The sequence below is a fragment of the Struthio camelus genome, chromosome 19 (assembly GCF_040807025.1).
Source record: "Struthio camelus isolate bStrCam1 chromosome 19, bStrCam1.hap1, whole genome shotgun sequence".
Taxonomy (NCBI): Eukaryota; Metazoa; Chordata; class Aves; order Struthioniformes; family Struthionidae; genus Struthio; species Struthio camelus.
Genome location: NC_090960.1, coordinates 3,129,456 through 3,142,633, shown reverse-complemented (window position 1 = coordinate 3,142,633; position 13,178 = coordinate 3,129,456). Strand labels below are relative to the sequence as shown.

Sequence of the window (13,178 nt, the reverse complement as noted above, 5' to 3'; positions counted from 1 at the left end):
TGTTCAGGAAAGTTTCTGTTTGCTGTCTCTCGTAGGAAGAATTCAGGCCAGCTCAGAGTTTATCCTAATTCAATCCTTTTTTTGCCCCAGATTATTGTTCTTTTTATGAGAACCAGAGGTCTTGATTTTTACTTACACTAGCCTGACTTAAGCACGTTACTGAAGGTAAAACCAAACCCTTGGTCTGCCCGAAGCCCCGCGAGCAGCTAGGCTCTGCTCAGCCAGCCTGGACTATCCAGAAACATCATCTGAAGGTCTGCAGGATTTCTCAGCCCAGTTGTATACTGTTTTTTTTTTTTTTTTTTTTTGGGAAGGATACTGTGAAAAGTCAAAAAGGACCAGGTGTCCTTGATTTACAAAGCAACGTAGACCAACTGCTAAGTAAGAGCCAAAAAGGTGTTTTTAAAGATAAATTACAGTCTACATCGTAGCTGGTAAGGCAGGATCAAAGTTTCACGTGTAGAGGTGCAGCTGCAGAGCCGGCGTTTGCGGTTAGCTCAGGCTGAGTCGTGAGTCCCGCGGAGGTGTTTAACAGCCTGGTCCCCAGCCCCCAGCTCCTGCTGCAAGGTGCGGGGACACCCAAACCAGAGTTCGGCTCCAAACATTTCCAATACAAGCCAGGTGTGTCGGGGATCGCCGGAGCTCTGCCGCCCCTTCGTTTCTCCCCCTAACTGTGAATCCAGTGGGTGGCGTTTGGGGACAGCTGTCCCTGCGCCAGCTGCCTTGGTGGAAGTAGTCACCGCGTACAAAATCGGGGGAATTTTGCATTTGTTTTTGAACAGCAGTACATTGGGGCGAAGCTGCTACATGTAGCTTCTGGCAAACTGGGTGTATGTTTGGAGTAAAACTTGTTCTTGTAAAAAGGAAAAAAACGACCTGAAAATGCCTGAAATCTTCAATTTGAGCAATTACAATTTTATTGGCAAAGATCCGTATTTTGCATCAAAATATATGAAGTTTCCAGAGTTTCCTTCTTTTGGTGTGAAGTCTACTCTTTCTTGAGATGGTGGGAAAAATCATAAAAAAAAAGACATTTCCACACACTTTTAGCTGAAAAAAAGGAAAACTAAGAAAGAATGGAGCGCAATCCAAATGCAACCACTTCCCAGTGGGCTGCTGGTAGTGAAGAGGTCACAGGCAAAGCAGCTATTTTGAACACATTAGTAAAGCGAAGACTTTCCAGCCTACTGTAATGCAAGTCCTTATTTTATTATCTTATCTTATTTTATTTTTATTTTTATTTTTGGTTTTATTTTTTACAGCAACATCTTTTATTTTATAACTGTGAAAGTCCCCGCTTTTCCTCACATGTGGGAAGCCATTTTTTCTGTCTCATATTATTTATTATTTATCCATTTCTGGTACTACCCAAGGTGTGCTGAAGGTATCACCAGCCCGCTCTGGAGCCGTGTCGAATCACTCTGGTATCTTCTGACAGCTGGAATGGCAAATGTCAGTAGATGGCAAACTATTATTATTTTAAATTATATTTATAGAAATCTTAATTTTCTTTGCCTTTTTTTTTTTTTTTTTAGTGACCTGCTCTGCTCTGGAGTTCAGGAGAGGGGATAAGGCACCTTTTTTAAAGAAAGAATTATGGTTTTCACTTTTTCTTTAAGCGCCTTGGAGGCTGCTGAATAAACCCGATGTCCACGTTTAAAAAAAAAAACCAAACAAACAAAAAACCTCAAACCAGAGAAAGCACCGATTGGGTTGCAGTTGTTGTCTCGCGCACCTGGTCCCGCGCAGCTTGCATCTCTTGGCCGCTTTGTGTTTTCTTCCCCTGCCGGGTAGGAACGGCTGGGCAGGAGAACGGGGGCTCCGCAGGCGTCCGACGGGAACTTTACACGGCGCTTTCCCGCGCGCCCCTCGTCCGGGAGCATCCGTGAGAAAGCGGAGCTGCCGCAGCCGCGCGTCAACGGTGCCTCCCCGCGCGCCGCCGCTCTCCGGGCGGCTGGGCAAAACGCCCGAGAAACTCGTCTCGGCGCAAATCCGAGACAGCGCTGCAAAGCTGCGGGAGAGGTAAACCGAGCGCAGCCCGAGCGTTTTTGTTAAAAAAGGCGATGTTTCAGATAACCTATTTCGCGGCCAAAACGCCTCGCGTCACATCTCCCATCCTCCTTTTCATTGCTTCGTGTTTCGTTTTTCATCCTCCTGAGGCCGTCGCCGGCCCTCGCGTGGGCTGGGGCTCGTCGGCGCTGCCCTGGCCTTAACGAAACGGGAGGAGCGGAAAAATGAATGAACGCACAATGGATGAAAAAGCAGGGCGATGCCGGGGGGGGGGGGGGGAATGCTCCTTTCCAGCCTTGTTTAGGAAGCTCATGAGAAGCCAAGTCTCCTGCACCCGCATCTCAGCTTGGGGGGGTCCCCAGAGGGAAAAGCTGGAGAAAGCTCGTCGTTTATTTAGAGAAAAGAGGTGCCGCCGCCGCCGGGGAGGTCGCTGGGCTCTTACTTGGCCGGGGAGGGCTGAGCGTGGCAAAACTCGCCGCATCTCACACCCGCGTCTCGTGCCGCGGTGATGTTACCCAGCGGGAGCCCGACAGTAGGTGCCTGCGCGTAACTTTAGATAGGCTTTTATTTAATGTCGTTGTTTTAATGAGATGCTTTTAGGATCAGCGTCGTGCTGGATTAAGGATGTTGGCGGAACAACGGAGCTGGTCTTTAAACCCTCGCTACCCCAGATCCCGTCCCTCCGCCCCCTTTGACTCAAAACAGTTAGATTGGGAGAACATATTTAACTTGAAAAAAACACAGAAAAAACAAAAAAACCCCAACCCTGCTGGTGGAATAAGTTAATACTCTTTACTACGCTTGGATTTTATTTCTCAGGATACCCAAAGGTTAATTACTGCTGCTGAGAGAAGGGGACAGTTACACCTTTTGGAAACTTCAACCACTGTAACCGTTTTCGAGACGTGTGCGTGTGCGCGTGTGCGTGTGCGTGTGCGTGTTAACCTCAGCCCTGCGTGTGCGTGTGCTCTGCTGGTTATCGTGTGCATCTACAAAGCGCTTCAAACAACTGCCTGGAAGTCAAAACCAACCACCTCTTTCCAGTCGTATGTTTGCCGTGAGTTTTCATAACCACACTTGAACTAGTGGTCTTGGTTTAAATATTCAAAGAGCAGGGCATCTTTATAGCGATGGTATGTCAGTCAAATTAAGAAAAATGTACACAAAGATAAATAAATGAACTTTAAAAATAACATGCTGTCAGTCTACCTGTGTTTATCAGGGTGGAAGCGCTACCAGGCACTGCTGGGAACACATTTTTGTGCTGCTTTTGTTATTCATATGGAAGATTTTTAAGGATCATTTTACTTGTATCGGCTTATCATCTATTGCTGAAAACGCAGAAATGCTGCAATTGGTCTATGGAAATACTCGTCAGCCTTTCTGTCGCTGGTTGTTCTTTCTGTGCTTCAGCTAGCTTGGCTGCCGAGCCCGGACGCAGCCTTTTGCTTTTTTTTCACCAGATTGGGGATCCAACCCGAGAGGCCGCTTATGGCCCCGACACCGTCACCTGCACGTAAGCCTTACATTTAATGGGTAACTCTTAGGCTGCGCATTTGTTGCGGTGCAAAGCAAATTTTCGCCTTTGATTCATTAGTCTAAGTCAAAAGGCATTTTGCTTGCGTGAAGAATGCTGGTCTGGGTCATCCTGAAACATGAATATCTCCCTATTCCTCATGTAAATAAAGTTATGTTTCCATTTATATTAGAATTGCTGAGAACAATATATCAGCTCCCTCTGCTGACCCTGCAGTCCCAGCTAAGGCAAAAGCACTAGCTGCGGAGCTGATGCACTAAGGAATGAATTAAACAGAAATAGCCTGGGTAATATAATAACCTTTAAGGGCACAGGAAAGGAATCGGTATTTATCGGATAGAGGAAAGCACAGTGGCCGGGGCTGGACGCTTTCGGATTGCTAGGAGAAGGTAACCCGGCGTCAGTGGGGAGAGCACTGGTGATACGAAGCTTGCCATAAAAATGTCTTAAGAGCTGCAAGAGGCACATAACCATTTCTGGGAATCCTGAGCAAAACAGCTGCTGAAGTTTTATTTGTGTTGCAGTATGTGTGTGTGTGTTTTTGCTCTGTTTAAAAGGAAGAAATTAAGAACTATACTTCTATCAAATCAAATTACCCGAGTATGTTCAGAATATTTATGCATCGGTACTTTTTTTTTATTAGAGCTTTATCTCACTGTAATCAATTCCAAATACAAAACTATTTTTATCGCTGAAATGCAGCAGTAATTTATAAGATGCAGAGGGAACGCACAGGAGATGCCAAAAGCAATTTTATAGAGCCTCTTTTGTTGTCATCTACAATGCATCAGTTCTTGCCTTCAACCTCCCATCAATTTTAAAAGCCCCAGGATGAAAAAAAAAATAAAAAGGAGTAAGTGTGCTGAAGCAGCTGCCAACCCCTAAAAGAGTCGAGAGATATGTATGCACCTTTGGGATAGCAGTTGATTGAACAAGGCACAATAATGTAAGCCATGCTGAGCTTTGTAATACAGTTATTTTAGTTGGCAAAATGGCAGATCTTGTTCTCGCGGTCTCCATTGCCTACTAGATAGAATTTCATGTGTGTGCAGAAAAAGAAATTGCGAGATAACGCCCTACAGTATCACAACTAAGGTCACTTTCAAATGAGGGAAAGAAGAAGAGTGAAAACTGAGGTTCCTCCAGCCAAACGGGAACATCCCTATATCTGACAGTACTTAAACATGTGTCCTGGCTAAAGCCTGTGCTCTTACAGGGTCATTATTTGGGTTGCTTTCCCAAAGGGCCAAAACTGAGCTGCTCGCACTGCACGTAACTTGCAGGGCCAACTTGGGGTCAGGACTGGGTTCTCAGAAGTTGTAGGCACCTTCTTGATGCGCTGCGGCCACCACTAAAGTAAAACTTCCTGTAACAGAAATGAAAATTAGGCTGGAATGAGTGCCTGAATCTCATCTGACGCAGCCACCTCATGGAGTTGAGTTAAAAAAAAGAAGAGCCGTTTCACAGAAACTGAAGTGAGCTCTCTGAGGCCAGGACTCCTTCTTGCACCCATGCATGACAAGGGATTTGGTCCCTCCGTGGGACTTCAGCACCTCCTGTGCTAGTAATGATAAATGCGCTCCTAGAGTTGTGTTTGAAACGCTCAAAGCTGGAAAGAGGCCTTTGCCTGGTGGTTGTGCATGTGCAAATATACACGCAATTTTGTTGATTGTTTTCTCCTCACATGGCACAAGCGGGATCTTCTGCACAGCAGGTAACCCTTGGAGGAATGTCCCTGCCCTTGGGAAAAGTACCTTGGCCAGTGAACGTGTCCTTGTTTTACACATACTTGCTGTATGAAAGTTGCTGAAATTTGAAAGAGAGGATAAGAAAAAAGCAAATGTTGAAGCATAAATAATTTGTAGTCGTTGGGAGATCATAAAATTGAAGAGAAAGATGTATTCGACAGCTTTTTCTTGCTAAGTTACTAAGGATAGCATCGAATATCTAGAATCCAACGTCAATTGCTCACTGTTACTGGGACATGCTTTGGTCTGACAAATGGCATCTTCCTTTGCTGATGAACGCTTCTCTGTGGTGCCAGAACTCCGGGACTATGGACCAATGACTTCAAAAACCTCCAGTTTTCTTTTTATCACACAGTATCTGTTCAAATATACTCCTTTCTCTGCAGGTTGGATCCATTGCTGGTTGATTTCCTTGTGGCAATGACAAGGCCCATAAAATTTAGCATTTAGGTTGTATAAAATGGGCCATGAAAATGAGACTCTTTAAGCAACACATGTTCTTCCTTGGCATGAGCTCCTCTGCCACGTTCCCTTCAGTATCAAGAAGGATGAGGCTGTAGTTAGCCCAGGCACAGCAGCGCAAGATTACTCCCCCCGCTCTTCTCTTTCTTACTCTTCTTTGGGTGTGCAGTACGATTTGCTCCCAAAATGCAAACATGCCCAGTTAAGCACTCAGAAATTCCTGTCCCATTTCTTCGTGCTGCAGTTGGCTGCTGGGTAACTGCTCCTTCCAGCAGGCTCCCAGTGCCCCTCAGAAGCACTAGCAATAGCAACATCGATGTATATGTTCATGATTACAAATTTAAAATGTTACTTCTGATCTTGCCAACAGAGACATCATTTCTGCTCTCTAAATTACCTGTACATTCCCTGTGACAAAGGCACATTTCACCATTCCAGCACACTTCTGGTCACCGTTCAGGCTCTCTGGCTCTGTGATGTTGGAGGTACATGGTATTACACTGAAAGCTATATACTGTGAAGTTTCATAGGAATATCTTGCATATAGAGATGATGTAGCTTACAAATGTTATAGATATAGACTCTTAATTCTAAGTTTGACTTGCTTGCCAAATCCTACTAATATTATGAGAGGAATAGACAAATGGGAAGTATTTTCTGCCATACAAAAATCATGCCATTTTAATACCTAGTGATTGCTTTTCATGTCTTCATGTCTATACACTTATTTTAACATACTTATATTAAATAAATTAGAAAGTATTATAAATACTTCTATTAAATAAATTAGGCATTGTTATGAATTGGATAACATTACACAGTGTTAACAAATTGTAGATGGGAAATGTGAGTAAGAAATGTTAGTAAGACACCTTTCTTGTTTGCAAACCACTTCCTCATCAAAGTGTTTTTGTGAAATAATCATAATAAAAAAAAATCCCTCTTGAAGGAACATTACTAAAGCATTTTGCATGCAGATTACTTCAAGCCCAAGCACTGCGCTTCTCAGCTAGGTTAGGAGATGAAGGCCAAGATTTGTTGATTGAGATCAGATGGCTAGTGGCGAGAAGGAATCTAGATGACTTAACTGGAGGGATTAAACTCAAGTCTTTTGGCTTCCATTTGGCTGTTTTATAAACTTAACCACGGGGCCAGCTCATTGGGCTGGGTTCCCCTTGTCATGTATGTGTGATGTTAGAGAGCCGGCTTGTAGTATCAGCCAGTCGATCGGTATTAGCAGTCCAGACGTTCTGGGTGAGAAAGGAAAAAACAGAATAACTGAAAGCTAAAATTAGTCCCTGAAGCACCCGTTGGTGCACCTCTACTCCGTGGCTGACCTACTACTTGGCCTCTGCCGGCTCGAGGACACGAGGCAGTGGTCTCCAGCCCGGCCAAGCCCCCCAGCTTTCCAGCTCTGTTTTTTGAGGTGTTCCCAGGTGGAGTCGGCATTTCCAAGAGCTCCAGCCCCTTTTTCACCCTCCCTGTCCAAGCACCCCTGCAAGGCCAGAGAGAGGCAGGGGCTTCGTATCATCTTGAGATCTTGCGTTCCTTGACCTAGCACCATGAAACGTGGACATTCATCACCCAAAACAAAACGGTATTTTCCCCTGTCTGTGGACTGTTGGCAGCTGTTGCTCCCTCCGTGCACTTCTGTTGCGGGGCCATGAGCATCAAACGATGCACGAGAATGAGGATTTTGCACGCTGTGTTTGAAGCCGCACCCACTGGACATACCCTCAAAGGCACAGATGAAGCTTGCTTTCTTCTTTCTTTCGTAGCCCTAACCTTTAATTTTATAGCACTGATTGAAACCAAGAGTGGAAATAAAAAGTCAGATGTACTCCCTGTTTTCCTTCCCCTCCCTTCCTTTATCTTCTTACTTTTCCATCCATCCTCATTTCACGTGCCTCTCAGATTGCATCCCCCTGGTTTTCCAGTTATTTATTGACCTAGACCTAATTCCTTATTTCCAAAAATATGTCATGAATCCTGCTTTTGAGTCATTCTCTTTTTGCTTTCCAGGTTCACCTCTTTGACCATGTTTTCCTGTAAGAGATAAGGAGAGGGGATTTGTAGAGTAATTGCAGCAGGATGCCTGGGTTTCATTCATAGATCTGTTGCCACTGGCTCATTATGGAAAATTAGGAGAGTTATTTCACCTTGCAGTTCCTCACCTCAGTGTCACCATCTGTAAAACAAGGCTAATAATTGTTATCTCTTCCTTGCAGGAGAACTGCAGAGCTTCGCTAATGACCATCTGCTAAATGTTCTCAGAGCCTCACATGAACATTTCTACTGAAGTGAAAATTATTATTAGAAACCAGGGATTGTTACTGGATTGATATCAAATCATTGTCGACAGCCTCTCTGCAGGGAAAACTTAGGCGCAGCCAACAAGAACAAGCTGCATGTTTTGAAGTTGTGCAGTTGATTATATTGGCTTTCATCTTCTGGTAAGAGGATCCTCTGCCATCTGAACTCTCTGATCTCTGGGAACACAATTCATCCAATCAGTCTGGAGGAAAATAAACCTCCTAAGACAAAAAATAAAGTATCCACCTGAGATCACATGAAGTTGGAAGATGTCAATTAGTTCCCAACCCCCAATCCTTAACTCTTGTAAACCCAGTGTTTTTCTGACCCACCAGGCAATGCTTAAGAGAACTGTATAATGCATCCATTATACATTCTCAGTCTCATAAAGCTTGAAAATACTGCACAGAGCCTCATGGGTCTGCCTGGACTAACTTATAATTGAAAACATGCAAATATTTTACAATGAAATTGGTGCCACTGAAGGCTTATATGGACTGTCTTAGGGATACTTTTTGATCTCTTGGTAGTATATGGAGATCTGAGATGCCAGGACAGATTTCAGCTGCGGTTCCTCCCTTGTATGGACCAACTTGGGCCAGAGAGGACTTTTCCATATCGCTTCAAAAGCGGACCCAGTGAATTTTCTCCCTAAGCTAGCCTCAAGCTGTCCACCCATTGCTGACGGTCGACGAGTTTGGTCGCGCACTGAAATGTGAGCCCATGTTTAATACTATACAGATACACAGAAACAGCCGCGGTGCTGTCACTTCCATGTGAGGCATGACCTGAGGATCTAAGAGCCAAATGAATTTCACGTTCCTCTCCACTGATGCCTTTGCCGAGAAAAATGCTGCCTTGAACAGAGCCCAGCCTGCCGTCCTTTCGGCGTATGGGCTCATCTGTTGTGTTTTACCAGAGAGGGAGGATAGCTGGAGGCTACAGCGCATTACTGTGTATTCAGAAGCAGCGCTGTCAATGTGAACGAGCAAGCCGAGACCGTGCTGTAAATGGGGATAATGGCAAGGACCAAGGTGCAAAAAGCAGAGACCTCTTCCGCCTGCAGCACTAAGCTGGCAATATATAACCAGCAAGGCTTAGCGATGGCCCTGATTTGCTCCCCTCTGATACCGTTACGTGCCATTTTGCTCACTGTTCTTCGACAGTTCTCTGTTTTTAAGTATTTATTTTAATGATGCCGTTAATATCCAACAGTATCCAGTAGTGGTGCTACACTCATGAAAACCTTTACGAAGCAATACAGCACACACTCCCAGCAGAAGAAAACGGATGACCAGAGCTTTGGGAAGCTGCGAGGTTAATAGGAATAACAGCAGGGCCAATGTCTGCAGGGCACTGACGGCTCTGGAGACCAGAGTTTCTTCTCTTGTCTAGCTTGAAGGTGCTGTGCAGAGCGTAGTAAAAATGGAAAAAAAAAAAAAAACCCTCAGTAATTTTTTAATTAAAAAAGGATAATAACATATTGTGTTAAAATTTTAAAAAGCAATGCTCTGTGTTTAAAAATATACCTGTAAAATAACATATGCCTTTTGGCTATTTCCTATAATATGCAACTGTAGTCACATGGCTCTCATTAAGACACCAGAAAGTGTCGTAAACTGGCATTTATAAGCTCAACATAGGAAATTTCTGTATTTTTATTTTGAATTTATAATCCTAGTCCAAGATTTGCTGAAAGATATGAAACTTTATGTGAGGTTTTGGAAATGGAATGATTTCTGAGCAAAACAGTCTTATTTTGGTAAAAACTCCCATCTGTTCAAATTTTGACATTTTCTTCAGGCAAATATGATTTTTTTGCCTACAAATATGCAAATATGAAAAAAAAATCTGGCTAAGAGCATAGTCACTAATACTTCAAAAAATGCAATGTTATGAAATATTAACAGTTTAAGATAAAACTACTTAAAATGCATGGCAGCATAAACACGCCTTCTTAGCTCATCTTTGGAGAACTGAGGTATGTCATCGTGCATTTTTATGTGTATTTACTAGAGCTATTTGCAAAAAGAGAGGAAGTTTTGCTTTGAAATTTGACAAGAATATCAAAGATGGGGAAAGCATTAACCTCATCTTTCTAACCGTGAGATGTGAAAACCACTGACCGGCTCCAGCAGCTAATAATGCACAGTGCCCAGGAACGTGATCAGAGCGAAACGTTCACGTCTTAGCTCGTCCCGCTCTTCAGTTTTCCACTTGCCGAAAGTCACGTTCTAAAACTCCGGATAAAGCGGTCGAGGGAACTGAGAGAATGATGAGACAAGGCAAGCTTACAGCCTTCGTTCCTGGATAACCTACTCTATAGGCACTTCAGTACCAGCTTCAGTACCAGCAGGTCTGGTCCGAGCAGCGTGAGCCCAAGGGCAGCTCTTTCGCGAGCGGGCTGCAGGTGGCAATGCGTTTATGTGCCTGCCGCTGAACCCGAGCTCGCTCGCCGCCGCCGCGTCCACGCCGGCAGCGGAGGACGCTGCTCTCAAAGGAGAACGGCATCGGGAGGGGAATACGATCAATGTCAACTCGGGGAGCATTTCAGAAAGGGAGCAAATAGGTTTCCTTTTGGTGGGGATGGTGTGTTTCTAAAGGCGGCTGCTGTGATTTTTCTGCTTTGTTCTCAGCCGTCGCGCAGCTGCAGTGCAGGTCTGGTTACACCAGCTGCCGCGCAGGGGAGTCATCCCGAACTGCATCGGCGTCCCCCAAGATGTGACGCTCTGGGGCACATCGGGGATATCTCAGAACTAGAAAGGATGAAAAGATGCATCTTTAATTCTCACTCCCTCGGCACGGCTTGTCATGCCGTTCTCCTCGGCTCAGGAATTCAGACTGGCAGCGCTCCCTCCTTCCTTAAGGAAGGGTAAAATTTGCATTTATTAAGTTATTATTTATAGTGTCTTTAAGCATTCTAGAAATCCCCATTCTCTAGGTGCTGTAGCAGGATTCTTCTCATGATGAAAGGCGTTCGAAAGGGGTTTGAGCAAAGCCTATGATAACTGAGCAGCTTGGCCAGGAGTGCAGGTGAAGCGACGGGCACGGCTCCAGTACTGTGCAGGAGCTTCCTGAGGCTGCGGGCACGGGGAGCTCGCCGTCCCCGTCGAGCGTTGTCCCTCCCGGGATGTGCATCCACGGATGGGGTTTGCTCAGGGCCCCGTTTGTTCAGCATCGCGTCTGTTGGGAGACAGGCGACTGGTGCTTTCCACCTTGTTGTTACAGCGCTGAATCTGTAATCTCTGTTAAGTGCCTCCTGTGGCAAATAGCCCTTATTTGCTATGCTGTGGGAATAGGACTGTTATTAAATGGTCACAGAGAGTAATTGCTTTAAAATAATATTGGGGAGTACTCGCTGTGCCCTTGCTCAGTTATTCCAACTATGGGTTGATCAGCCCTGAATGATGCTGCTGTTGATTCAACAAACAGAGCCTATGCAGGAGCCAACCCCCAGAAAGCACCTTCCAACAGGAAAGAATGTGCTGCTTTGCAGAGAAAGTGCCAATATTTTGCGTGAACCCTCCTTGGCAAACCAGACTGGTGACATGACTTCATCTCAATCGAAGGAGCTACGCTGGAGAGTGGCTGCGTTGGTGCTTGATGACTTCTGAACTCATCGAGCTGCATGTGCAGCTGCCCCGAGCGCTTTCTGCATGGGTGGGAGCCAAGCCATCGCTCGCGCTTCAATCCCTTAATTAGAGCAGCTGTCCGTTTCCTGCACTGACAGCCGCATTTCACCAGCAGTGAGGGTACTGCAGCCTTTCAGCTGGATTTGCAAGTCCAGGATGCTCCTGTGATACCGCCTAAGTGGAGGCAGCTAAGGCTTCAGGCTTCCTGCTAGCGCGGATGGTGCAAAGAAGCTTGTGTTTGTGATTCACTAGCTCAGAAATGCCTGGCAGGTTGCAATCGGGGCTTGGGACGCTGTGCGGTACGTGGATGGTACTGCTTCAACAGAGCAGTCTCCAATCCTCCTTTGGGAGTTTCTGAATGTGCCCGTTGCACGATTGCTGGGGAAAACTAGCCACGGACGGTCTGTGTTTATCTTGCAAGACATCTCTGCTATTAGCGCTGACACAGGGAGAAGAGGGTGGCAGCTCGGCTGGGTCTGTGTACGGCACTGTCCCACCAAATCCTGTCCCCAGTGGGGAAAGTAGAAAGTGCACTTGAGAGGCGCGGCTCTGAGAGAGGAATCTTTGGTTTCTGCGGCAAAAAAAACGTGCACCCAGAACAGATCCTGGAGCCGGACCTGGCCGAACGTGGTGCTGCCCCCTCTGCCCTCTCTCCTCTGCAGCACCGAATGCCCTCTCCATCATCCCCCGTCCTGGCGAGTGCATCTGCTGAGCCAGGAGGAGGGCAAAAGGGCAACTCCAGTGATACCTTTGGCTTATCGGTGACAGAACAAATTGATACCAGACTTTTAAGAGGGTGGGGAAACATCTCTCCATAAAAAGAATCTAAATTTACCATCGTGTTAACAATTCTGTAAGACTTTTTGGCAACTCCTAATGGAAATTTCAGAAGCAGATGGAAATATTTGGAAACGTATAGAACACATGAGCCTGCAACATCCATTTTTATTTTCTCATTGGGAGTGTGGAATGGTTTCATGTTGCCTTTAAATTTTTTTTTTTCTTTCTTTCTCTCCTCTGGATACTAGGAAAAGCTAGAGTTGCTTTTTTCAGTTGCTTTTGCTCCCTTGATTCCCCTGTGTGGTCCATGATGGGATGCAGGAGAACATGGCACCAGTACAAGGACTATGCATCGGGTTCTCCGGGAGCCCAGCAGGATCAGGAGGGCACCTGCTGGCCTCGATCCGTGAGCTCCCATGAGCTGATTCACCTCTTCCAGCCTGAACCGAGGTGGATAATCTGTGTCTACCTCCCAGGCAGCTTGCAAGGTTTAATTAAGGAGTGCAAAAAGGCCTCCGAGATTCTTTGACATAAGATAATGTAGAGCACGCAGAACTGATTTTATTAGTCCTGGTGGCCCCTGTCCAGTCTCTCAGCTGCCCCCAGCAGAAGGAAAGGGAGAGAAAGGCATAGGATGCATGGCTGAGACCTATGCAGGTCAATGGGCAACGTGCTCTAGGTGACCCTGCTTGAGCA

At 45.6% G+C, this 13,178-nt stretch overlaps 1 protein-coding gene across 2 annotated transcripts in view; it reads left to right on the top strand.

The window, feature by feature from the left end:
• The window catches only part of MAP2K6 (mitogen-activated protein kinase kinase 6), a 61,233-nt gene extending 51,630 nt beyond the window's left edge, over window positions 1–9,603 (top strand). The window contains exon 13 of one of the 2 annotated variants that reach the window (XM_068913465.1): window positions 7,986–9,603. The gene's annotated coding sequence lies outside the window, so the exon portion shown is untranslated. Of the gene's footprint in view, window positions 1–1,535; window positions 3,196–7,985 lie in introns of those variants that run through there. The other variant, XM_068913464.1, reaches the window with a different exon arrangement.
• Window positions 9,604–13,178: the final 3,575 nt, after the last annotated feature.